Raw genomic sequence first — 25,759 nt, 5'->3', positions numbered from 1 at the left:
GTAGATTGACACTCAGAGAAAATGTGCTGCTGGACCCATCTTTATACCCCTGGGGGCCCGTATCCTCTTTCTTATCTAAGAGGCCAAATTGTACTGGTCCGTTTTGTGGCGCCAGTTCTTACAAGCAAGTTTCAAGTTAATTTACACTTGCAAGAGAGATAACTAAATTGTGAGTACTAGACATTTTTTTTACTGGGCGAGAGATTCCTCCCCCCGCGGACGGCTGTGTGTTCGTATCAATATGGGTTAAGTCAAGGACACTCCTTGGCAGCCTCTTGGTCAGCAATTGGCGTATCTCTGTTTACAGCCATTCACGGTCACAGCAGCCTGGGCCTTCTGCTCTGTGTGCCCTGCATGCGCCAGGCAAGCAAAAATGGATGTTACAAGGGGGGTTCCTGTCTGGCTACAGCTTGATAGTAAGTAAAAGTGATTATATTAAGTACAAGCAGTAGGATTTAAGTGGTTGCAAGTAGGGTTGCCAGATGGTTTCAACAAAAATACAGACACCCCCCCCCCCAAAAAAAAAAAAAAACACTGGGGAAAAAATTCTGTGGAAGGGGAAAAAAAGGGGGAAGACCCCAAGAGTTATTAAGCAAAAAAAAAAAAGTAAAATAAAACAGCATGGCCCCTTTGCGTGCAGCAACAGAATAGGGCTAGGAAGAGGAAGGTTGAGCACTAAGACCCAGGGAAGTCATTGCTTCCCCTTGCTCAGGTCTTTAGGTTTTTTGACGGTGGTCATCTTGTTTTCTTGGTCAAGCCAGAAGGGCGCTTCCCTGCGGAACCAGGTAAGCAGGGGCTCTGGGTTCAGGGGCCGGGCCGGGGCCCAGAGGTTGGGCCCAGTTGCTGAGTGTGTCGTAGGGTTGCCAGGTGTCCAGTATTTTCACCTCCTGGCTGGGAAAAAAATCAGAAAATACAGGACATTTTAGGTGTCCGGTATTTTCTGAATTTTTTTTTACTGGACAGGAGGCAAAAATACCAGACACCTGGCAACCCTAGTTGCAAGTGAAAACAGAACAAAGTAAATTATAAATTTAAAATAATAGAATATGCTCAGCTAGTTGTAACACATTAAATCTTATCACAAACTTACCCTAAAACTGTTCATATTTCAGCTAAAACTCCAAGCCAGGGAAGATCTTTTTTCCTTGGGGTCCCTGGTTGATTCTCTTCGGAGTGTCATGCCAGCCAAAGACCAAGGGCCTGAAAACTTTTCATCTTAAATAGCCTTCCTTTTAGGCAGGAATTCGCTCTCTACATTGCACCCTTCTGTGGAAAATTACCTGGTCAGGCCCTACCAGTTGGGGTGGGCACATGATTTCCTAAGACCAGCCCCTACTTAGACTCAACAGAGAAAAGAAGCTGTTTACAGGTGATCACCCAGACCTTGAGGGAAACACCCTTGATGGCTTGCATTTGCACATTTTTAAAACTGTAGCTCAAGGTCCAGTATGTTTCAGCAGCAGCCCTGGGAACTACAAGTTGTGGACTACAAACTGTGGCATGTTGGGAGAACTTCCTGGTTCCTGCCAGGGTGTGCCCTCTGCCCCCAGCAGGGTTTCAGCAGGGACTGAGCTGGAAGCAGCAGGCAGAGAGGAGCAGCTGCTGAACTGTGATCCTGTTCTATGTTCTTTACAGAATAAAACCTGGTGGTTTGTCTGAGTGGGTCTGGTGTGAGATGCACACCCACTGACACACAACATAGAGCACGCCATGGGCACATCTACACTGGGGTGATATTTTGAAATAAGGCAAACATCCACACTACCAAGCCTGATATTTCAAAATAACATTCTTGTTATTTCAAAATAATAACCCCTACTTTTCAGGAGGAACAATGCCTATTTTGAAATGGTTATTTTGAAATGGTGTTAGTGTGGATGCTCAGCTGTTATTTCAAAAAAAGTGGCCTCCAAAGTCTCTCTCAGCTGCACTTGTGACCACACTGGCCACACCCCTGAAAACTCTACAGTTTCCCTTCTCCTGCAGGGTTTAAAGCTGCGGGCACAAGGGAAAGGGCTTGTGGCACCAGGAGAGCCCTGCTAGCCCTGTGCCACACAGCAGCCTCCTTTTGTGGAGCCATGCCTGACCCCAGTGCTCCCTTCGAGCCCTCCACAGCTGTCAGCATTTCGGTAGCCACCTCAGAAGCCCCTCCCAGGGGCAAAAGAGCATCAGCCTGAACTGTTGGGGCGATCCTGGATCTCATCAAGGTCTGAGGGGAGGAGACCAATATTCAGGATCTCCACTCCAGACACTGCAATGCTGATGTGTACGGCCAGATGGTCACCAGCCTGGCCCAGAAGGAGCACAGCTGCACCCATGGCCAGGTGTGGATAAAAATTAAAGAACTGCATCAGGGCTACACAAAGGCCAGGGAACAAAGTTCCTGCTGTGGGGTGGCACCTCACACCTGCCACTACTACAAGCAGCTGTATGCCATCCTGGGAGGGGGGCCGGTCACCTCCCCCTCCTCATCGTTGACTCCAGACAGGACATGCCTGTTGTCAGCCTCCATGGGGGTGGGGCTGTGGAGGAGGAGGAGGAGGAGTAGGTCAGGTGTTTTCCATCACTTTCCCTAGCCACACCCGGGGCCTTCTCAGCCTGGGAGTCACACAACAGCCTGTGCACGTGGAGCGCCAGTTTGGAGCACTCAGCCCATGACGCTTTCACACAAGAACCCCTTGCTCCTTCTCACAAGGTTCCTGGAGAAGCTTACCTTACTCCAGACTCCGTGGTGGGACACCTTCCCACGACAAGCCACCACTAAGGAGGCTGGGGTCTTGGAAACACACAGCAATGCCACACAGGGTCATACCCACACTCTCGGGCAGCATCCGCTCCCAGTCAAGTATGGTGAGGTGGAGGAGCCCGATCCCCTGCAAGGGAACCTGCCAGGGGGAGGAAGAGGTGGGGACTCCAGTAGCACTCACTGGCAAGCGGCATCTGCCACTCACACACACCTCCCATCACCCTCCCCCTCTCCTCCCATGGGCAGGGATAGAAGTTCTCTCTCTACAAGACTCCACCACCGCTGGACCCGGCGTGTGCTGGACACAGTAGGAAGCCAAGCCACCACGTCCCCACTCCTACCTGCAGGCTCTTGGCCTGGCCTGCACCTTCCTATCCCTGCTTGTCCCCAGGCTGTGGGGGTAGTGAGGCTCCATTGGGACGTCCACGCCCCTGCAGAAAAGTACCCACTGTCTAGGCAACAGATGGCCTTGCTCCAAGCAAATCGCCATCATCAGAACCAAGACTTTGGTGTTGGCTCAGAGATTAGGGCTAGGATTAAGAGGTATCTGAGCCTTTAGCTATCACCTTTGAAAAATCATGGAAGTTGGGAGAGATTCCAGAAGACTGAAAAGGGGCAAATCTAGTGTCAATCTATAAAAAGGGAAACAAGAACAACCCAGGAAAATACAGACCAGTCAGTTTAACTTCTGTGCCAGGGAAGATAATGCAGCAAGTAATAAGGAATTCATCTACAAACATCTGGAAGAAAATAAGGTGATAGGGAACAGCCAGCATGGATTTGTAAAGAACAAATCATGTCAAACCAATCTGATAGCTTTCTTTGATAGGATAACGAGTCTTGTGGCTAAGGGAGAAGCAGTGGACGTGGTAAACCTAGACTTTAGTAAAGTATTTGATACGGTCTCGCATGATCCTCATATCAATAAACTAGGAAATACAACTTAGATGGGGCTACTATAAGGTGGGTGCATAACTGGCTGGATAACCGTACTCAGAGAGTAGTTATTAATTCGAACTAAGCTAATTCGAATTAGCGCATCTAGACTTCAAAACTAGTTCGAATTAGCGTTTTGCTAATTCGAACTAGCATGTCCACACTGAGTGGACCCTGAACCGAGGTTAAGGCTGGCCGGAAGCAGTGCCGGCAGGGCATCAGATTAGGACTTAGAGCGTGGAGCTGCTGTCTCAGGCTAGCCGAGGGCAGTGCTTAAAGGGACCCGACCCCCACCCCGGATAGACAGTTCTCAGGGGTTCCCCGCTTGCAAAGCAGTCCTGGCTTGGAGTGCCCTGAGTGCCCACACTCGGCACATCACAGCACTCGGCCATCAGCCCGGCTGCACTTGCCGCAGGCTGCCATCCAGAGGGGGGGTCAATCAAGGGGCTTCAGGAGATCTTCCACCCTGAGGAGCCCGCAGAGCCAGCCCAGTCCTCCCCATCGGGGGCTCGTACCCCATTCCTCCCTCACCTCCTTCCACTTACCCCTCTGTCACGTTGCTGGATCTTGAGGGGAGCAGCCAGATCACTGATGCACCCATAGGTGGGGGTGTTGGCCCCAAAAATGGTATAGAAGGGAGCCATGTGAGGTATTGAATAGAAGCTTATTATCTGATAATCCTATGTACGCTGTTCATGTGTTTGTATAATGTCTGTGTGTGCAATTATTAGCATGTACTTGTATGGACACTGAAGATTTCCCTGCATGTGGTTAAGCATTGGGCAGGGCCGAGCCTGTGGAGCCTGTGGACATGCTAATTACCTGTGGAACAATGGCTCTCAATGGGCCAAGGACACACCCAAAGAATGGGGGCTGTCACCTGAGAGCAGCCAGCAGGGAACACAGAGAGGCTGAGGACCAGGTGACCTGCTGCATACCAGAAGAGGCCAGGAAGGAGGTATAAAGAGGCCATGTGGTCGATGCCATTTTGTTCTCAGCTCAGCACTTCATCCCAGAGGCAGCATTGCAGGGATCGAAGAGCCCGGAAGACCTGTGAACCCATCCTGATGCTAGGATGTGCAACAAGAACTTTTAAACCAGCAGCTGTAACATCTCTGCTAGAGCCTGCATCGAGAACTGGGAGATTCGGTGCATGTAACGTACTATCCTTTAACAACCTTACTCTCATGCTTTTCTTTATTGTAATAATAAACCTTTAGATATAGATTCTAAAGGATTGGCCCAGCGTGATTTGTGGGTAAGGTCCAGAGGGTAAATTGACCAGGGATCTGTGGCTGGTTTCTTGGAACCAGACAGAACTTGTTCGGGGTAGGTGGGATTGGGTGCTAGGACCCCCCACCTGTGTATAGGCCCGGGGCCATCTGGGGCACGGATATTGCTGGGGTGTCGGAGGGGTTTTGCTTGGGAGGCTTCAGGCAGGTTGCTGAAGCGCTCTGTGGGACTGGTTTGTGGCCTGTGTGGAGAGGTCACCAGTCTGGGGACTGTAAGGAGCCCCAGATTTGAGCAATTCGCCCTGAGCGGGCGCCCTCAGCTGTGCCCAGACACGGCCCGGTCTGTCACACCCTCCCTAGCCCCCCTTCCTGATGTACAAAATAAAGGACACGTGTGTTCAAAAATAGAAACTCTCTTTATTGAACAAAACTCGGGGAGACTGGGAAAAGGAGGTGGGAGAGGGGAAGAGAGAGGCTGGGAGAGGGGAGGGCAACTAAAATGATCAGGGGTTGGGAACAGGTCCCAGATGAAGAGAGGCTAAAGAGACTGGGACTTCTCAGCTTAGAAAAGAGGAGACTGAGAGGGGATATGATAGAGGTCTATAAAAGCATGAGTGGGGTGGAGAGGGTGCATACAGAAAAGTTCTTCATTAGTTCCCATAATAGAAGGACTAGAGGACACCAAAGGAAAGGAATGGGTAGCAGGCTTCAAACTAATAACAGAAAGTTGTTCTTCACAAAGCAAATAGTCAACCTGTGGAACTCCTTGCTGCAGGAGGCTGTGAAGGCTACAACTAGAACAGAGTTTAAAGAGAAGTGAGATAAAGTCATGGAGGTTGGGTCCATGGAGTGGTATTAGCCAGGGGGTAGAAATGGTGTCCCTGGCCTCTGTCTGTGGAAGGCTGGAGATGGATGGCACGAGACAAATGGCTTGGTCATTGTCTTCGGTCCATCCTCTCCGGGATAGCTGGTGTTGGCCGCTGTCGGCAGACAGGCTACTGGGCTAGATGGACCTTTGGTCTGACCCAGTACAGCCGTTCTAAGCTCAGGGCTCGGGGGTCTCAGTGGACCACCTTGATTTTCATGCAAACCTGCTCCTGGGTGGCCAGGCTGGCAGCTCTCCTGCCCTAGATGGCCACTTTCCTGTGCCTAGTGCGGAGGTCGTGGACGAGGTCCACGATGTCCGCACTAGACCAGGCGGGTGCCCGCCTCGTGCGGCCCCGGGCAGGCTCCTGGGAGCCGCCAGCCTGGTCCCGGGAAGAGGCGGAGGGCTGGGTGGCAGCGGGTAGCTGGTTCGTGCCATGCCAGGTGCAGGGTCTGCTGGCTGGGTGCTGGCAGGCTTGCACCTGGCACGGGCACGGTAGCCAGCCCGTGCCCCTTTAAGGGCTCCAGGGCCGGGATGGGGGCAGAAGAGTTTCCCTGGTGTTGGCCAGAGTGGCCACCAGGGAAAGCTGGGGAGGGCTAGCCTCCCACTAGTTTGAATTAAGGGGCTACACAGCCCTTAATTTGAACTAGGCATTAGTCCTCGTAGAATGAGGTTTACCTAGTTCGAATTAAGCGCTCCGCTAGTTCAAATTAAGTTCGAACTAGCGGAGCGCTAGTGTAGCGCCTATCAAAGTTAATTCGAACTAACGTCTGTTAGTTCGAATTAAGTTTGTAGTGTAGACATACCCAAATATATTAATGGGTAGATTTAGTATAAAGGTAATAGTTAAGAGCTGTAACACAAGACATCTATAAAAGGTCATAACAGGCCATTTGCAAGATCAGCTGAAGCTAAGGTTAGCAAATTTCCATAGTTGAGACCAGGCTTGGACACCCAGACACAGGTCATGGCTTATTCATGCTTCCCTGGGCTGAAAAGGGGAACTTATGTCTGGGACCTTTCACCCAGATAGCAAAAATGGGTGATGGAAGGAAAAATACCCTCAGACCCTGCAGATGCATCATTACATGGAAAGTTCTGGAATAACCAGTTCAGGCCAAGCTGAGTAATTGGGTTGGACACAGCATATGATAGATACCACAAAAGGCCCATGGCAATGAATTGACGTATCTAATATATAAAGGACAATGTTTGTATGTTTATTTGTGCGCTAATAACTTGGGGTATGTCTACACTACAAAGTTAGTTCGAACTAACGGACATTAGTTCGAACTAACTTTAATAGGCGCTACACTAGTGCTCCGCTAGTTCGAATTTAATTTGAACTAGCGGAGCGCTTAGTTCGAACTAGGTAAACCTCATTTTACGAGGATTAAGCCTAGTTCGAACTAGCTAGTTCGAATTAAGGGCTGTGTAGCCCCTTAATTCAAACTAGTGGGAGGCTAGCCCTCCCCAGCTTTCCCTGGTGGCCACTCTGGCCAACACCAGGGAAACTCTATGCCCCCCTCCCGGCCCCGGAGCCCTTAAAGGGGCACGGGCTGGCTACGGTGCCCGTGCCAGGTGCAAGCCTGCCAGCACCCAACCAGAAGACCCTGCACCTGGCACGGATCGAGCCAGCCACCCGATGCCCCCCAGCCCTCCACCTCTTCCCGGGACCAGGCTGGCGGCTCCCGGGAGCTTGCCCGGGACCGCAAGAGGTGGGCACCTGCCTGGGCTAGTGCGGACATCGTGGACCTCATCCACGATCTCCGCACTAGGCACAGGAAAGTGGCCATCTAGGGCAGGAGAGCTGCCAGCCTGGCCACCCAGGAGCAGGTGTGCATGAAAATCAAGGTGGTCCACTGAGACCCCCGACCCTGAGCCCTGAGCTTACAATGGCCGTACTGGGTCAGACCAAAGGTCCATCTAGCCCAGTAGCCTGTCTGCCGACAGCGGCCAACCCTAGGGACCCTGGAGGGGATGGACCGAAGACAGTGACCAAGCCATTTGTCTCGTGCCATCCCTCTCCAGCCTTCCACAAACTTTGGGCAGGGACACCACTCCTACCCCCTGGCTAAGACTACTCCATGGACCCAACCTCCATGACTTGATCTCACTTCCCTTTAAACTCTGTTCTAGTTGTAGCCTTCACAGCCTCCTGCAGCAAGGAGTTCCACAGGTTGACTCTTTGCTTTGTGAAGAACAACTTTCTGTTACTAGTTTGAAGCCTGCTACCCATTCCTTTCCTTTGGTATCCTCTAGTCCTTCTATTATGGGAACTAATGAAGAACTTTTCTGTATGCACCCTCTCCACCCCACTCGTGCTTTTATAGACCTCTATCATATCCCCCCTCCATCTCCTCTTTTCTAAGCTGAAAAGTCCCAGTCTCTTTAGCCTCTCTTCATATGGGACCTGTTCCCAACCCCTGATCATTGTAGTTGCCCTCTCCTCTCCCACCCTCTCTCTTCCCCTCTCCCACCTCCTTTTCCCAGTCTCCCCCAGTTTTGTTCAATAAAGACAGAGTCAATGTTGGAAGAAATGTTATCTTTATTTTGTACATCAGGAAGGGGGGCTAGGGAAGGGTAAGTGGAAGGAGGTGAGGGAGGAATGGGGTACGAGCCACTGATGGGGAGGACTGGGCTGGCTCTGTGGGCTTCTGGGGGCGGAAGCTCTCCTGCATCCCCCCAATTGTCCCCTCTCCCCAGATGGCAGCCTGCGGCAAGTGCAGCCGGGCTGATGGCCGAGTGGTGTGATGTGCCCAGTGTGGGTACTCCGGGCAATCCAAGCCAGGACTGCTTTGCAAGCGGGGCACCCCTGAGAATTGTCTGTCCAGGGTGGGGGTCGGGTCCCTTTAAGCACAGCCCTCGCCTAGCCTGAGACAGCAGCTCCACGCTCTAACTCCTAATCTGATGCCCTGCCGGCACTGCTTCCGGCCATCCTTAACCCCGGTTCAGGGTCCACTCTGTGTGGACATGCTAGTTCGAATTAGCAAAACGCTAATTCAAAATAGTTTTTTAGTCTGGATCCGTTAGTTTGAATTAGCTTAGTTTGAATTAACTAATTCGAACTAAGTTAGTTCGAATTAGCGCTGTAGTGTAGACATACTCCTACTTGCCATGTGTATGCTAGAAAGAATGTGCAGCAGCATCTACCTGGCATCCAGAAAATAACAATCAGCAAGGTTGATCCAAGTAGATTTATATGTGTATGAAGAGGGTATCGTATCGTATCGTATCTCTCCTCTCCTCTCTGAGCTCAACAACTCCAACAGGGGTCCCAGGAGTCCAGACCAGTCCTCCACCTCCAAGCTTGGGCGTAGAGAACAGGCATCTGGTTTCTCTGGTGGCTAGGGCATAACTGAGCACCTGGGCTGGGTTCTTATAGTCCTGGCCTCACCTCCTGACTTCTGGTCAGGTGAGTGGGTGGGGCCAGACTCTGCCCAAGAGGGCTCATGGATGGGTTCCTCCTCTGGCTCAGTGGCCATCCCCTCCAGTGCCCCACTCCAGAAAAGGAGGAGGAGAAGGGTGCAGCTGCTGCTCTCTTCCTCCTCTTCCCACCCCCCTGTTCTTGTACCAGCTGGAGCCCTCCCCAGCCACTCACCATCTGCCTGTGGAGGCCTCAAGCTGCTGGGCTGCTCCCCTGGACAATGCTGCTGCTGCCACTTACCATTGCCACCAGCTGCTCCTGTTGCCTGAGTGGGGGGGGGCCTGCTGGCTGTTCCCCCCTCTCCCCTCCTCTGCCCCAGAGGAGGAGGACCCCACCAGCACCCACCATCTGGAGGCCTTCCCCACCGGGCTGCTACCCGCCCGCTGCTGCTGCCTTACCACCTGCACCCCGCTGAGGGAGAGGAGGACCGCTAGTTGGACTGTGGAGGGGGGTTGTTTGTTGGAACTGAGCCTTTCATCTGCTCTCGGGGTGGTGGTGGACAGAGACACCAAGGGGGGGGCTGGGGGAGAGGTGCAGAGCCCTTCCCCCAGTCCAGCTGCCCCCCCCCATACCACCACCCCCACAACCCCCTCCACCAACCTTGTATCACCTGGACTCGCCCCTCAGTGGGGCAAGCTACCAACCTCGCCCTTTTGCCAGCTGGGACTGCTCTGCTGCAGCAGCGGGCGAGGACTGAGCCTCCCACAAGCGCTCCTGGGTGTGCTCCCACCCCCCTCCCTTTGGACCCGACCCCCCCCCCCAGCAGTGTTTGGTTGGGGGGCCTTTCACCCCTTTTCTCCCTGCCCTGCCCCCACTGCAGAAGCCTTGCCCATTCCGCCCCGCTAGCCAGTCCTGTCTTCCCCTCGCTCCTGCCCTCCTTCCCTCAGTTTGTTGACTAGCCCCACCCAGCCTCAGTTTGTTTCACCTGCCCCGCCCGCCTCTAGCTTACCACAGTTTGTGTCCTACTTCCCAGCCCTAGCTTTGCCCTGTCCCACCTTGCTTACCCAGTACCCGACCCCAGCCTCCCAGTAGTCCTCTGGCCCCACCCAGAACTCCGGTCCCTGCCCCGAGCACTTGCACCCCTTCCTTCCCCCTCCTTTTTAGTTAGCCCCAATGCACATTGCACACACACACACACACCTGATGGCCCCATAGCCCCCCTTTGTATCCCAGTGCAGCCGGAGGAGCCGGCCCCTGTCCTGCACCTGTTACCCAACCCCCTGTGTGCCCTGCCAGCACCCTCCTCCTCTGCTCCCAGCCTTGCGGGGAGGAGTGGTTGCTGGCCTCAAACCCTCTCGGTTCCCCTGCTTGTGCCCTATCCCTGTCAGTGCCCTCCCTCCCCGCAAATAGTCAAGTGGGAGGGAGCGGCTGCTTCCCCCCCCCACCTTTGCGTCCTTACCATTCCCTCTAGTGCCCCCTCCCACACAGTATCTTTACAGGGAGGAGTGGCTGCTAGTCCCTTTTTCAGTTTCCCCACAAGTGCCCACCCTCTGTCAGCGCCCTCCCTCCCTGCCAATAACTCGGCGGGAGGGGGTGGTTGTCTCTCACCCTTCCCTTCCCCTCCCCCCCCCCCCCCCGCCCCTTGCTTTGCGCCCTCCTCCTTCGCCTACAGCCGGCGAGGAGTAGCGGCTGCCACCCCACGCTTCCTGGTCCCCCCACTCCCCACAAGTTTAAAGCCCTCCTCCCCAGCTTCCATCTTAGTGGGGAGAAGTGGCTGGCATCTCTCCTCGACCCTTCCCTTCCAATTGAGCACACCCCCCCCCGCCTTTATCCCACCCAAGAGGAGCGGATGTTCCGCCTTCCCCAGTTTCCCTTACTGGTTCCCACTCCTCCCCTGCCGACTGAAAGGCGGGGAGGAGTTCCCCTACCCCCTCCCCACAATTCCCACCTCCCCCAGCGCTTGCCCCCCTCCACTATGACGGAGAAGGTCCCGGCCCCCTCCCTTGACCTCATGGGTCCCAAAGGTCCCCCGTTGCCACTGACCCCACCAATCGCTGCTGCTGACCTCCCGACCCATAACCCGGGTCCCATGCCTGCCACGGCCGATGTCCCCCCTGATACGGGTGGACCCTCTACCTCAGCTGGAAAAAAAGGCCAAGGGGGGAAGGAGGGCAAAGGCCCGGCCCGGAAAGCTGTAACTCCTGCGGCCGAGGCCGCCCTGCCCACTGCAGCCCAGCCATCTGCCGCAGCCCCTCCCTCCCCTGCTGTTCCCCCCACCGGCTCTGGGGGTGATCCACCTCCGGCCCCCAGAGCATACGCCCAGGTGGCCGCTGCCACCCCCCCAGCATGCCGCCGCGTCATCAGCCCCGACCGCCGCCTCCAGCTCCATCCCTGGTGGCCAAGGCCCCTTTCCCACCATGACCAGGAGGCATGGAGTCCGTTGCCTCCTGGTCGCCGCCTCGCCCCACGTCGAAAAGTTCGTGCGGGTGTTGGCAAGGGTGGTGGGGGCCTCGGCCCAGGAGGCGGTGGAGAGGGGCCTGGCGGTGGGGGGCGTGCACGTGCCCCTCGAACCACTGGAGAACCTGGGCGTACGGGTGGTCCTCACCTCCGTCCCGCCCTTCCTCCCTAATGCTGCCCTGCTGCCTGCCCTCTCCACCTTGGAGATGCCTATTTGAACTATCAGCCCTCTCCCGCTGGGCTGTAAGGACCCCGCCCTCCACCACATCTTGTCCTTCCACCAGCAGGTACAGCTGCAGCTGCTGCCGGCGGCGCGTGGTGGGGTGGCACTAGAGGGGTCCTTTATGGTGCCCTCCCAGGGGGCCCTCTACCGGGTCCACTACTCAACGGGTGAGGTCTGGTGCTTCCTCTGCCGGGCGATGGGGCACGTTCGGAGGGACTGTCCCTTGGCCCGGTCGGGGGAGGCGTCTGGGTCCCCCGGGGCCCGGGAGGGTGTCAACCCCAACATCGCCGGTCCCCCTGGTAGTCTGGCCTCCGCGGCTGCTCCTCCTCCAACCGACGGCTCTGCTCGGGAGCCGGAGGTGTCCCCTCTGGCATGCCCAAGCAAGCAGGCGGGCCCCGCCTCTACTTCATCCGTCTCTACGGGGCCCGAGGAGGGGAGGGTGGCGCAATTGCTGCCGGGTGAGGGAGAGGGCCCCCCCCAGATGGAGGTTTCCCCGCCCTCCCCTTTCCCTCCCCTGCCTCAACGACCCCCCCGAAGAACAACTGCGCCCCCTGGCCTTGCCCCTGCTGACCAGCCCTCCACCTCCATCTCGGAGGGCTGGATGCTCGTCCCGGGGGAAGCGCAGAGCCCGCCGTAACAGGAGAGTTTGGAGAGGGAGTTTAGAGGGGGAGGTTAGAGGGCACTAGTGACTTCGGACCTTTTTAAAAACATAACTCTTAAAATCCATATTCCAGAGGTTTAAAGAGAATCCCAGTTTACACTTAAACTTATTCATTAGAAAAATGCAGACAGAAGCCCAGCAGCAGAGTGGGGGCTATCCTGTTTATTGCGTCGAGTGTAACATGTATGATTACCTGCCCTGTGGGCGGGTGGCATATGTGTGCACACGTTGCAAGGAGCTCCTGGCCCTCAGAGACCGAGTTCGGGCTTTGGAGGACAGGGTGGCTGAACTGGAGGAGCTAAGGGCGGTAGAGAGCTATGTTGATGAGACTTTCCAGGACACTGTAGTACTGTCCCACCTCCAGGCTGAGAGCCCCAGTGCTCTTAAGGAGGATGAAAGTCTCAAGGGAACAGAGCATTCAATGGGAGCAGAGGGAAACCATCCCGTAGTTGGGACCCTCCTCCCAGAGGATGTTGCGGTATCCTCTCGCATTGAGGATACCTCTGAGGGGGAGGGAATGCCAGTTAGGAAGAGGCAGGTGTTAGTAGTGGGTGATTCGATCGTTAGAAACATAGATAGTTGGGTTTGTGATGACCGGGAGAACCGTATGGTGACTTGCCTGCCTGGTGCGAAGGTTGCAGATCTCTCGAGGCATCTAGACAGACTTATGTGTAGTGCTGGGGAGGAGCCGGTGGTCATGGTACATGTAGGTACCAATGACATAGGGAAGGGTAGGAGAGATGTCCTGGAGGCCAAATTTAGGCTGCTAGGAAAGAGACTGAAATCCAGGACCTCTATGGTGGCATTTTCGAAAATGCTTCCAGTTCCACGCGCAGGGCCAGGTAGGCAGGCAGAGCTTCAGAGTCTCAATGCGTGGATGAGACGATGGTGTAGGGAAGAGGGGTTTAGAAAATAAGACCCAGAATATCTTACTGCCCCTGTATAAAACTATGGTACGCCCACATCTTGAACACTGTGTACAGATGTGGTCTCCTCACCTCAAAAAAGATATTTTGGCCTTGGAAAGGGTTCAGAAAAGGGCAACTAAAATGATTAGGGGTTTGGAACGGGTCCCGTATGAAGAGAGGCTAAAGCAACTGGGACTTTTCAGTTTAGAGAAGAGGAGACTGAGGGGGGATATGATAGAGGTCTATAAAATCATGAGTGGTGTGGAGAGGGTGCATAAAGAAAAGTTATGTATTAGTTCCCTAAATAGAAGAACTAGAGGACACCAAATGAAATCAATGGGTAGCAGGTTTAAAACGAATAAAAGAAAGTTCTTCTTCACACAGCATGTAGTCAACCTGTGGAACTCCTTGCCAGAGGAGGCTGTGAAGGCTAGGACTGTAAGAGTTTAAAGAGAAGCTAGATCATTTCATGGAGGTTAGGTCCATAAAAGGCTATTAGCCAGGGGATAAAATGGTGTCCTTGGCCTCTGTTTGTCAGAGGCTGGAGAGGGATGGCAGGAGACAAATCGCTTGATCATTGTCTTTGGTCCACCCTCTCTAGGGCACCTGGTGCTGGCCACTGTCGGCAGACAGGATACTGGGCTAGATGGACCTTTGGTCTGACCCAGTACGGCCGTTCTTATGTTCTTATGTTATGTTCAATTTCCCCCCTCCGCTGAGGAAGGTGGGAAGGTCCCCCTCCGAAAGATCCCGAGGGGGGCCAGCGCTGCCAAGAACGCCAAGGGCTGTAGGGCTGTAGGGAGGGTCTTTGCAGGAGCCGGGTGCTCTCCTTCCTTCGGGAGGGGGGGTACTTGGTGGTTTTCCTGCAGGAGACCCACACGACTCCAGCCGTCGAGGCTGGCTGGCAGCTGGAGTGGGAGGATGGGGTGTATTTTAGCCACCTCGGCATTCGCTCGTACAGGGTGGTCACCCTGTTCTCCCCTTCCCTACAGCCCGAGGTGCTGGGGAGTGCCGAGGTTGTCCCCGGCCGCCTGCTGCATGACCGGGTCTGTGTGGAGGGGCTGACGTTGAACCTGGTCAATGTCTATGCCCTGCACGCGGGTCCGGACCAGGTCACCTTTTATCGGCAGGCAGCCACCTTCCTCGGCACTCTGGATCCTCACGAGTGTCTGGTCCTGGGCGGGGACTTTAACACCACCCTCGATGACCGGGACTGTGTAGGACTCGCGAACTGCCAGGCCACAGCAGGTGTCCTCAGGGAGATCGTGGACCATCACTCCCTGGTGGACGTCTGGCGAGACCACCACCCAGACGACAGTACCACCTTCACCTACGTCTGGGTGGAGGACGATCGGTCGAGCCACTCCCGGTTGGATCGCATTTACCTCTCCCGTTTCCATCTGGCACGGGCCCACTCCTCCAGCATTTGGCCGGCCCTGTTCACGGACCACCATCTGGTGGCCATGAAAGCCTCTCTGACTTCGGAGAGGCTGGGGCCGGCCTATTGGCACTTTAACAATAGCCTGCTGGAGGACGTGGGCTTCGTGGCATCCTTCCGGGAGTTCTGGCAGGCCTGGAGGGGGCAGCGGCCCACCTTTCCCTCGGCGTGGCGATGGTTGGACGTGGGGAAGGTACGCGCCCGGCTCTTCTGCTACAAGTACTCCTGGGGCGCCAGCCGGCGGAGGGATGCGGCGATAAAGCAGCTGGAACGGGAGGTCTTGAAGCTTGAGGGGCGCCTGGCGTCCGCCCCCGAGGACCCACCCCTCCGTGAGGCGTACCGGGAGAAGAGGGAGGAGCTCTGGGCCTGGGGTGCCTTCTTTCGATCTCACATCCATCTCCTTCGGGAGATGGATCGCGGCTCCTGCTTCTTCTATGCCCTGGAGAAAAGGAGGGGGGCCAAAAAGCACGTCACCTGCCTCTTGGCGGAGGACGGCACCCCCCTCACGGATCCGGCGGAGATGCGTGGAAGGGCCAGGGCCTTCTATGCCAGTTTGTTCTCCCCGGATCCGACCAAAGCCGACGCCTGCAGGGTGCTCTGGACCAAGCTCCAGACGGTCAGCGCGGGCGACCGAGACCGGCTGGAGACACCTCTCACTCTGGCCGAGTTCTCGGAAGCCCTCCGTCTCATGCCCAATAATAAAACCCCGGGCATGGACGGGCTGACCGTGGAGTTCTACCGCGTGTTCTGGGACGTCCTCGGCCCAGTCCTCATCACTAGGATTTGGTCCGGGATCTCTTGGAGCTTGGGTGTAGGGACGGCTTGTCGTTCGCCCTCCTGTCCCTGGACCAGGAGAAGGCGTTCGACAGGATGGACCACGGGTATCTCTTGGGCACCCTGCAGGCCTTCGGCTTCGGGCCCCGGTTTGTGGGTTTTCTCCGGGTGCTGTACGCCCTCGCGGAGTGTTTGGTCAGGCTCAACTGGACCCTGACCGAGCCGGTCAGCTTCGGGCGGGGGGTACGTCAGGGGTGTCCGTTGTCGGGCCAGCTGTACGCTCTGGCGATCGAGCCCTTCCTCTGTCTCCTCCGTAGGAGGTTGACGGGGTTGGTGCTTCGGGAGCCGGAGCTGCGGCTGGTCCTGTCGGCGTACGCCGATGACGTGCTCCTCGTGGTCCAGGACCCGGGCGACCTGGCGCGGGTGGAGGCTTGCCAAGCCGTCTACTCGGCAGCCTCCTCCGCCCAGGTCAACTGGGTCAAGAGCTCTGGCCTGGTGGTCGGGGACGGGTGGCGGGCCGGCTCCCTCCCACCCGCGCTTCAGGCCATCAGGTGGAGCGCGGGTCCGCTGCTCTATCTGGGCGTTTATTTATCCGCCACGCATCCTTCTCCGCCGGAAAACTGGCGGGGTTTGGAGGCCAGGGTGGGTGAGCGGCTGTGGAGATGGACAGGACTGCTCCGGTGTTTCTCCCTTTGAGGGAGCGCGCTGGTGCTAAATCAGCTGGTCCTGTCCATGCTCTGGCACTGGCTCAACACCCTGGGCCCGGGCCAGGAGGTCCTGGCCAAGCTCCAGAGGACATCTCTGGAGTTCTTTTGGCCAGGACTGCACTGCATCTCTGCAGGGGTCCTGTCCCTCCCCCTGGAGGAGGGGGGCCAGGGCCTGGTCTGTGTGCGTAGCCAGGTCCGGACCTTCCGCATCCAGGCCCTGCAGAGACTCCTCTTCAGTGCAGGTAGTCCGGCATGGGGCACCTTGGCGTGCGCCTTCCGCCGCCGCCTCCGAGGGCTCCGATACGACCGGCAGCTCTTTTTTATCCACCCAAGGGGCCTTCCGCGAGACCTCTCAGAGCTGCCGGAATTCTACCAGGACCTCCTCCAGACCTGGAAGCTGTTTTTGGCGACCAGGTCCGTTGTGGCCTCCGAGGGGGCAGACCTCCTCGCGGAGCCCCTGCTCCAAAATCCAGCCTTGTGCGTGCAGGTGGCGGAGTCTCCCTCGGTGCGCCGGAGGCTGATCCTGGCAGAAACCACCAAGGTTGGAGACCTCCTGGACTACGACAGGGGGGACTGGGTGGATCCCCGAGCGCTTGCTCGGCGCATGGGGCTCTCCACCCCCCGAACCCCTCTGCGCCTACTCCAGGAGGTGAAGGCGGCTTTGTCGCGGCCCGCTCTCGACCTCCTACAGAGAGCCCTGCGAGAATGTACGCCCCGCCCCTCCCTTCCTGAAAAGCCTCCATCCCTTCGTCTTGGGCCTCTGTTCCACGGGACCGCCAGCCTCCCCATCCGTGGATCCCCAGCCGGCTGCAAGAGCTGCAGCCGGTTTGTTTTCGAACCGCGCCTAGAGAACATCTGTATATGCTCGTGCTCCATACTCTGCATTTCCCCACCCTCGTGTCCCGCCCTGATACTAAGTGGCGGGACAATGTAAGATCCGTTGAGGGTGGGGGACCCCGATGGGCCAGCGTATATTCCACCCTAGTTCCATGGCCCATCAGGGACATCAGTTGGCGGCTCCTCCACGGAGCTGTGAGCACGGGCGTGTACTTGGCGCGGTTTACCCCCATCCCGGATGCCTGCCCCTTCTGCGGTGTGTGAGAGAACCTGGCGCACGTCTACCTCGAATGCGCCAGGTTGCAGCCCCTATTTCAGCTCCTCCAGAACCTCTTATTGAGGTTCTAGCTGCACTTTTCCCCTCACCTTTTTATATATGCACACCCAATCCGTGGCCCCACAAAGTCGCAAGACCTCCTCGTCAACCTCCTCCTGGCCTTAGCGAAAGCTGCCATCTACAATACCAGGAGGAGGATGCTGGACGAGGGGGTTCTCTGCGACTGTGGGGCCTATTTCCGTTCTTCCCTTGTATCACGTATCGGGGCAGAGTTCCTCTGGGCGGCGTCCATCGACAGCTTTGAGGAGCATTGGGCGCTGTCCGGGGTTCTCTGCTCGGTGTCCCCATTTGGTTCCCTTACTTTGAACCAGTGACCCGCACTCCTTGATCCTTTTGTCATTATTTGTCCCCTGTGACTAGTTGGACATGGGTCCAGTTGTCCCTCTCGCCCACCTTACCATGTTTTCAAATAAAACCCCACTACATGAACCCATCTCCAGCCCCAAGTCCACTCCCTCTCCTGACCCCTCTCCCACCGCTACACTCATCCCCACCTCTGTTCCCGACCTATCATCCGGCCCCAATCCTACCCCTCTTCCCATCCCCACCACAATGCCTGCTCCCCCTCCATCGCCCCCCCCCCATCCCACTGTCATTGCCACCCCTATTGGGGCTGTCTCATTCCCACTATCTATGAGCGGCCCTCAGGGGGTGGTTTTTGTGTCTCCCATTACCATTTCTCTAGGGGCTACCCTGTTCCCTCCTCCGCCCCATCCCTCGCTGGGGAACGGGACGGGCAGCACGGCGCCGCAGCTTTTGGTGCTGTGCAGGGGCTCTGAACCCTGTTTGCCCATCTCCATGGCCCGCGAGGTCCATCTCAGGGCCCAGCCAGAGGAGAACCCCTCCACCTCGACCCCCTCGGCATTGGGGGCCGAGCTATGCCAGTTCCTCGCAGACAGCCGTGGGGCCAAAGGCAAGGTGCAGCTCACCCTTCAGTGCTGGGAGGACTTTCACTCAGTCGTCTGGGCCATGAGAGCCCTCCTGCAGGCGGGGAGAGGGACCAAACAGCAGGACATCGCTGCCTACTGCCGGACCCGCAAATTTCGTGATCCTCTCCTGACCTTCGGGTCAGGGAGCGGTCTGTTGTAGGGCCTGCAGGAGGCCGATGATTACCATGCCCGCAAGGATCCACCCCAGCTCTCACTATGAAGTACACCACAATAGGGACATTAAACACCCAGGGCTGTAGGGTGCTCTCCTTCTTCCGGGGGAGGGTACTCGGTGCTATTCCTGCAGGAGACCCACACGACTCCAGCCGTTGAGGCTTGCTGGTGGCAGGAGTGGGGGGATGGGGTGCACTTCAGCCACTTCAGCGCTCATGTGGCTGGGGTGGTCACCCTGTTCTCTCCTGCCCTATGGCCTGAGGTGCTGGGGGTCACGGAGGTCGTCGCTGGCTGCCTGCTGCACATCCGGGCCCACGTGGAGGGGCTGACTTTGAACTTGGTCAACGTCTATGCCCCGAACGTGGGCCTGGACCGGATTACCTTTTATCAGCAGGCAGCCGCCTTCCTTGGCACCCTGGATCCTCACGAATGCCTGGTCCTGGGCTGCCACATCAACATGACCCTCGAGGACCAGGACTGTGCAGGAGTCAAGAACTGCCAGGCCGCAGCAGGCATCCTCAGGGAGATTGTGAACCACCACTGGTGGACATCTGTCATGACCACCGCCAGGACAATGCCACCACCTTCACATTTGTCTGGGTGGGGGACAGTCGGTGGAGCCACTCCCAGTTGGACCATATCTATTTATCCCAATTCCATCTGGCACTAGCCCACTCCTCCATCATGCGGCCAGCCCTGTTCATGGTCCACCATTTGGTGGCTGTGACAGGGCGCCTGCCCTGCACTGGGCCTTTAAGCCCAAGGCTCAGGCCTTGAGCCTGAGGGTGGCTGGAAGAACCCAGCTGAAGCGGGTAGGCTAATTAGCCCCAGCTATCAGAGATCCGAGAAGCCCGGGTGGCTAGGCGAGCCCAGCTGTCAGCTATAAAAGGGGAAGCACAGTTTGCTGGGGGGGAGAGCTAGTGGAGAGTTGACTGCAGAGGTGGCAGGAGCTCCTTGGAGGAAGACAAGCTGGGGATAGCCAGCAATAGCTGGAGGAGGGCCAGCCAAGACTTCCCCTGGCTAGGGGCTGGAGGCAAAGCCCTGGTTTGGAGGCAGACCCTGATGCAGCCTAGGTAAGCAGGCAGTTGAGACAACCCTGATGCCTATGATGAGCAACCTGTACAGACTGTAACTTGCCCGGAGAGGGGCTATATGAGGACAGTCAGGGGGCACTGAGGGGTGTGAACCCCCTGACAGTGGCCATGAAAGCCTCTCCCTACTAAGGGTGTCTCCACTAGCTCGTTAGTTTGAGATAGGTAGGGTAATGAGTTGTAGCCAGACAGGAACCCCCCTTGTAACATCCAGTCCTGCTTGCCTGGAGCATACAGGGCACACAGAGCAGAAGGCCCAGGCTGTGTGACGGTGAATGGCTGTAAACAGAGATATGCCAATTGCTGACCAAGAGGCTGCCAAGGAGTGCCCTTGACTCAAACCCCTATTGATACGAACACACATCCATCCATGGGGGGAGGAATCTCTCGCCCAGTAAAAAAATCTCTAGTACAGGCAGTCCCCGGGTTATGTACAAGATAGGGACTGTAGGTTTGTTCTCAAGTTGAATTGGTATGTAAGTCGGAACTGGCGTCCAGCTTCAGCTACTGCTGAAACTGACCGCCAGTTCTGACTTAAGTTGATTCTGTATGTAAGAACCCCAAGTCAGCTGCTGCTGAAACTGATCAGCGGCTGATTCCAGGAAGCCCGGGGCAGAGCAACTCTGCCTCGGGCTTCCTGTAGTCAGCGCTGGTCAGTTTCAGCAGCAGCTGACTTGCGGACGCTTGGGGCAGAGCACCTGGGGTGCTGCTGGGTTGCTCCAGTAGCGCCACTCTGGGTGATGCTGTTGCAAAAAAAGCAAATATGATTCTAGGTTGTATCAACAGGTGTGTTGTAAGCAAAACTCGTGAAGTCATTCTGCTGCTCTACTCTGCACTAGTTAGGCCTCAGCTGGAGTACTGTGTCCAGTTCTGGGCGCCACATTTCAAGAAAGATGGAGAAATTGGAAAGGGTACAGAGAAGAGCGACAAGAGTGATTAAAGGTTTAGAGAACATGACCTATGAAGCCAGGCTTCATGAACTGGGCTTGTTTAGTTTGGAAAAAAGAAGATTAAGGGGGGATATGATAGCGGTTTTCAAATATCTAAAATAGTGTCACAAGGAGGAAGGTGAAAATTTGTTCCTCTTGGTTTCTGAGGACAGGACAAGGAGTAATGGGCTTAGAGTGCAGCAGGTGAGGTTTAGATTGGACATTAGGAAAAAATTCCTAACTGTCAGGGTGGTCAAATATTGGAATAAATTGCCAAGGGAGGTGGTGGAATCTCCCTCTCTGGAGATATTTAAGAACAGGTTAGATAGACATCTGTCAGGGATGGTGTAGACGGAGCTTGATCCTGCCTTGAGGGCGGGGGGCTGGACTCGATGACCTCTTGAGGTCCCTTCCAGTCCTATGATTCTAAGCTGTCACTCAGAACCGTTATTTCTATCTTTATTTTCTTTGTAACCATTTTTAAAATCTGTATTTAACAGTTGAGAGCAATAGCCATTATAACCATATGCTTTTATAAGTCTTTTAGTAAACCTGTAACTGTTTAAGCTTTAACCTGACTCCTTCAGTTGCTGTAACAGAACCAAGCACAACTTAAAAGAACTTCAGCCGGTCACAAAGGGACAGACATAGGGAGAGCTTGGGCGTTTGGATCTGTGTCACTCCCAGGTGACAAGATCCGTTGGGGCACCTTTTCAGCCTTTCCCAGGCTGCCTGCTGCAAAGGAACTTTGTGTTCTAGCAGTTAAAATCTAAGGTGTAAAGCTCTTCCTATATAACGAGGCATCTGTTGGCCTGCTGGCCACCCTCTGCGACGGGACCCCAGTCCTAGCAGTAAAGACACGGATGTTAACTTTCAGGGCTCCTTTCAGCCTTCTGGGCTGCCCGCTGCGACAGGACTTCGTGTCTCAGCAGTCAAAGACTTAGACATACCTACACACACTGCCCTGACCGTCGGCTGACATGAGTGCAAGCGGAGTTGCAAATGAAGCCCGGGATTTAAATATCCCGGGCTTCATGTGCGTGATCCCGGGTGCTGCCATTTTAAAAATCGCCCTTAGTCTGAACTCCGTGCCCGCGGCTACACATGGCATGGAGTAGGTAGTTTGAATTAAAGAGCCTAATTCGAACTACCGTTACTCCTTGTGGAGTAGCCGTGGGCATGGAGTTCAGACTAAGGGCGATTTTGAAATGGCAGCACCTGGGAACATGCAAATGAAGCATGGGATATTTAAATCCCGGGCTTCATTTGCAACTCCGCTTGCACTCATTACCCTACCTAGCTTGAACTAATGAGCTAGTGGAGACATACCCTTAGTGTGGAGAGGCTAGGGCTGGCCTATTGGCACTTCAACAATAGTCTGCTGGAGGACGTGGGCTTCCTGGGGTCCTTCTGGGCATTCTGGCTGGCCTGGCGGGGGCAGCAGCCCGCCTTTCCCTCAGTGCAGAGATGGTGGGACGTGGGGAAGGTGCACGCCCGGCTCTTCTGCCGCGACTACTCCCGGGGCGCCAGCTGGCAGAGGGACGCGGTGATAGAGCAGTTGGAGTGGGAGGTTTTGAAGCTTGAGGCGCCTGGTATCCAACCCCGAGAATCTGCCCCTCCGCAAGGCATCCTGGGAGAAGCAGGAGGAACTCTGGGCCCTCGAGGACCACCGGGCTCAGGGCACCTTTGTTCAATCCTGCATCCCTCTCCTTCGGGAGATGGATCACAGCTCCCGCTTCTTCTACGCCCTGGAGGAAAAAAGGGGGGCAAAAAATGGTTACACAGCTACTGCAAAGTAATAAAAAATAAACAGGCAAAGCAATGCATATAAGTGAGCACCAGGCACTTGGAAATGATTACGCCCCTTCTGTCTGTGGGGAGTCCCATTCTAGTCACCTCGCACCAGGCTGCAGTGGACATGGCTCCAGCTGGGGGATCCAGGGCACCCTCCAAGCTCTAGGTCTCTGGTGAGACTCCCAGAGGGGTGGGAATCCCAGTGATCGTATACTTTAGGGCTGCGTCTAGACTGGTATGATGTTCTGGAAATACTTTTAACAGAAAAGTTTCTGTTAAGTATTTCTGCAAAAGAGCATCTAGATTGGTCCTGGAGTTGTTATAACAATGCGCTTTTGTGGAAAAGTGTGTCTAGATTGGCAGCTCGCTTTTGTGCAAAAGCAGAAACCCAGAACCATTTTGAAGAGGGCAAAAGGCCACCAGACCTTTCCAGGGGCGGGGCTGGAGCTCCATTCAGACACGTGCTTAAAGGGGTCTCGCCGGACAGCCGTTTGTCTCCTGCTCCGTGGTTTAGGACCTCTTGCCACCACCCTTTTGCCACCTAGTGCTTTTTCCTGGTTTTGGTTTCTTGTGCCTTGCTTTGTCTGCCATGGAGCCAGAGGTGGCCACGTGCCTGCTCTGGCAGCAGTCGGCCATTTTGGAGTGCCTGCAGCTGGTGCTCCAGGCTGGTGCCCTCGTGTTCCAGGACCAGGAGGCACAGATCGCTTTGGACTCCCTCACCAGGGAGGCCATGGAGTCCCTGTGGCATCCCCACCATGTGGAGACTGGACACCAGTACGGACTGGTGGGACCGGCTGGTCCTTGGGCAATGGGGCGACCAGCAATGGCTCCGGAATTTCTGCATGTGAAAGCGGACGTTCCTGTAGTTGTGTGCCTGGCTCGCCCCTGTGCTCCAGAGAGCTACCACCTGGCTGCGGGCACCCATCCCCGTCAACAAGAGGGTCGCCATTGCGCTGTGGAAGCTGGCCACCCCGGACAGCTACTGATCGGTGGCACAGCAATTCGGGGAGGGAAGATCCACTGTCGGTGTGATCGTCATGGAGATAAGTCCCAGGGGGCATGAGGAGTGGGGTGGAGGGTGCTGCACTCCATGCTCAGGGGCAGCCAAGACTCCAGGCTGGGTCACCCAGGGCTTTGGGCCGTCCCTCCCTCGCACAGGCCTGCTGGTGGGGGGGGGGGGGGCCGTGGGGCGAGGGGGCCCTGGTGTGTGTGCGCGTGCATGTGTGCGCGTGAGGACAGAGGGAATCACGGGGGGGCAAGGGAGCGCACACTCACCCCTACCTTATGTGATGTGTTCCCTTGTGTTTCTCTGCACCCTTCTGCAGGTCGTTCACGCCATCAAGACGTCCTGCTCCCGAGAGTGATCCACCTGAGCGACGTGGACGCTACGCTGGCCAGCTTCGCTGCCCTCGGGTTCCCCAACTGCAGGGGAGCCCTGGATGCAACCCACATCCCCATCCGGGCCCCGGAGCATCGAGCAGCCCATTTCACGAACAGGAAGGGGTACTGCTCCATTGTTCTCCAGGCCCTCGTGGACAACTGGGGCTGCTGCTTGGACGTCTATGCGGCCTGGTCCGGCAGGGCACACGATGCCCGAATCCTCCTCAACTCCGGACTGTTTTGCAGACTGGAGGCAGGCACCTACTTCCCCCAGCAGGAGTTTACTGTTGGGGATGTGCCTATGCCCATCGGGGACATGGCCTACCCCCTGCTGCCCTGGCTAATGCGGCCCTACACAGGGTGGCCGGACCAGAACTGGGCCCGGTTCAACGACCACCTCAACCAGGCCCAGAATCAAGTGGAGTGCGCCTTCGGACGCTTAAAAGCCCACTTCCGTTGTCTGCTCGCCCGTCTCGAGATGGGTGAGCAGAATGCAACGGAGGTACTGGCCGCATGCGTGTGCTCCACAACATTGTGGAGCGCAGTGGGGAGGCCTTCCTCCCCCCATGGATGGCAGCCAAGGCACAGACGTTCGACCAGCCCCACACAGCTGCCGCGTGCCAGGATGGGGTGCGCATCAGGGAGGCCCTGGTGGACATGTTCGCCCAAGCCCCATAGTAGGGTCGCCTGGATCTCCCCATACGACTCCCTCCCATCCCATCCCCTACCCTTCCCCACCCCCTCCCCTTACCCCCCCCAGTTGTAAATGTACTGCATAGAAGAAACCTGACACTTTGTCATGCAGCGTTGGTTCCAAGCACATCGGCCGTCATCGTGAACATTCGTCGGGCGCAGTTAGGGTTTTTCCTTTTAGTTTAGGCTAGGGTTTAGGCCACCATCGCCTGTCCCAAAGAACAGGGAAGAGGATTCGTGTTTCGTGTGGAAGGCTCAAGTCAGCGTACCTGATTCCAGTAGTCTTTGAGGGATCTCCTGGGCCTTGGGAGAGGAGCAGCCAGAAGGACCAAAGGACTGAGGCTGCCAGCAACACTACAATCATCCCCTGCATCTAGACTATGTTACATAATCTTTAGTGTGCGTCTTTTAACCTTTCTTGCTTGTTATCTATGTTAATATAGTTGTGGTTTAAATTTTACTTAAGTTGTCAGTATTTATTTATGCACCACAAACCAATGACCAATTAAAGGAACGACCAGTGATATAGAATTTGGTGTCCGCATTTTGTAATCCTCTTAAATTTAGGTGGCTAATTGGCATCTCAAATCATTTCTTACAGTTACCTCGAGTAACACAATAACCAACACAATCAACTGAAAAATTGTCTATTTTTATTTACAAGGGGGAGGGGGAGGAGACCTTCAACTGGGAGGGGGAGGGGCTACTCCTAGGAGGGGTGGCCCCTGTGACCACTCCTGCGGGGGCGGACCTGGACATGGGGGGCAGGCTGCATCAGGGCAGGCTGCACAGGGAGGTGGGCAGGAGGGGCTATTGCAGGAGGGGGCATTGCAGGGGCAGGATGGCGGGGGCATGGGGTAAGGCCATGCCATAACATGCTCTCCCCCTCCCGGCACCTGGCTCCCCCCCACCGGCCTTGTGAGTGCAAAGTGCAAGACTCACCGGTGGATCCTTCCCCGGCCTCGGAGGACGCGCGGGAGACGTCAGGGCTGCTGGAGGTGTCTGCAGGGTGGCAGTGCCGGCCTCATCCTCCGACGCACTGCTGTCGTCTCCTTCCCCCGACTCGGTGGTCCTGGTGACGGGGGTGCACCCGCTGATGTCAATGGGCACGTCCGGGGCCTGCGGGGCTGGCTGGCATGGAGCCGGTCGTAACGGGGGCAGGTGTCTGCTCCTGCCCCCTGGCCCTTTCTGGCCCTCACGTAGCCCAGGTGCAGCTCCTTGACTTTAGCCCGGACTTGCTCGAGGGTCCGGGCTGGATGGCCCTGCTGGGCGAGCACCTGG

Source organism: Pelodiscus sinensis, unplaced genomic scaffold (genome assembly GCF_049634645.1).
Source record: "Pelodiscus sinensis isolate JC-2024 unplaced genomic scaffold, ASM4963464v1 ctg36, whole genome shotgun sequence".
NCBI classification, from domain to species: Eukaryota; Metazoa; Chordata; order Testudines; family Trionychidae; genus Pelodiscus; species Pelodiscus sinensis.
The sequence above is the reverse complement of the archived record's forward strand: the minus strand, read 5'-3'. Positions refer to the sequence as shown.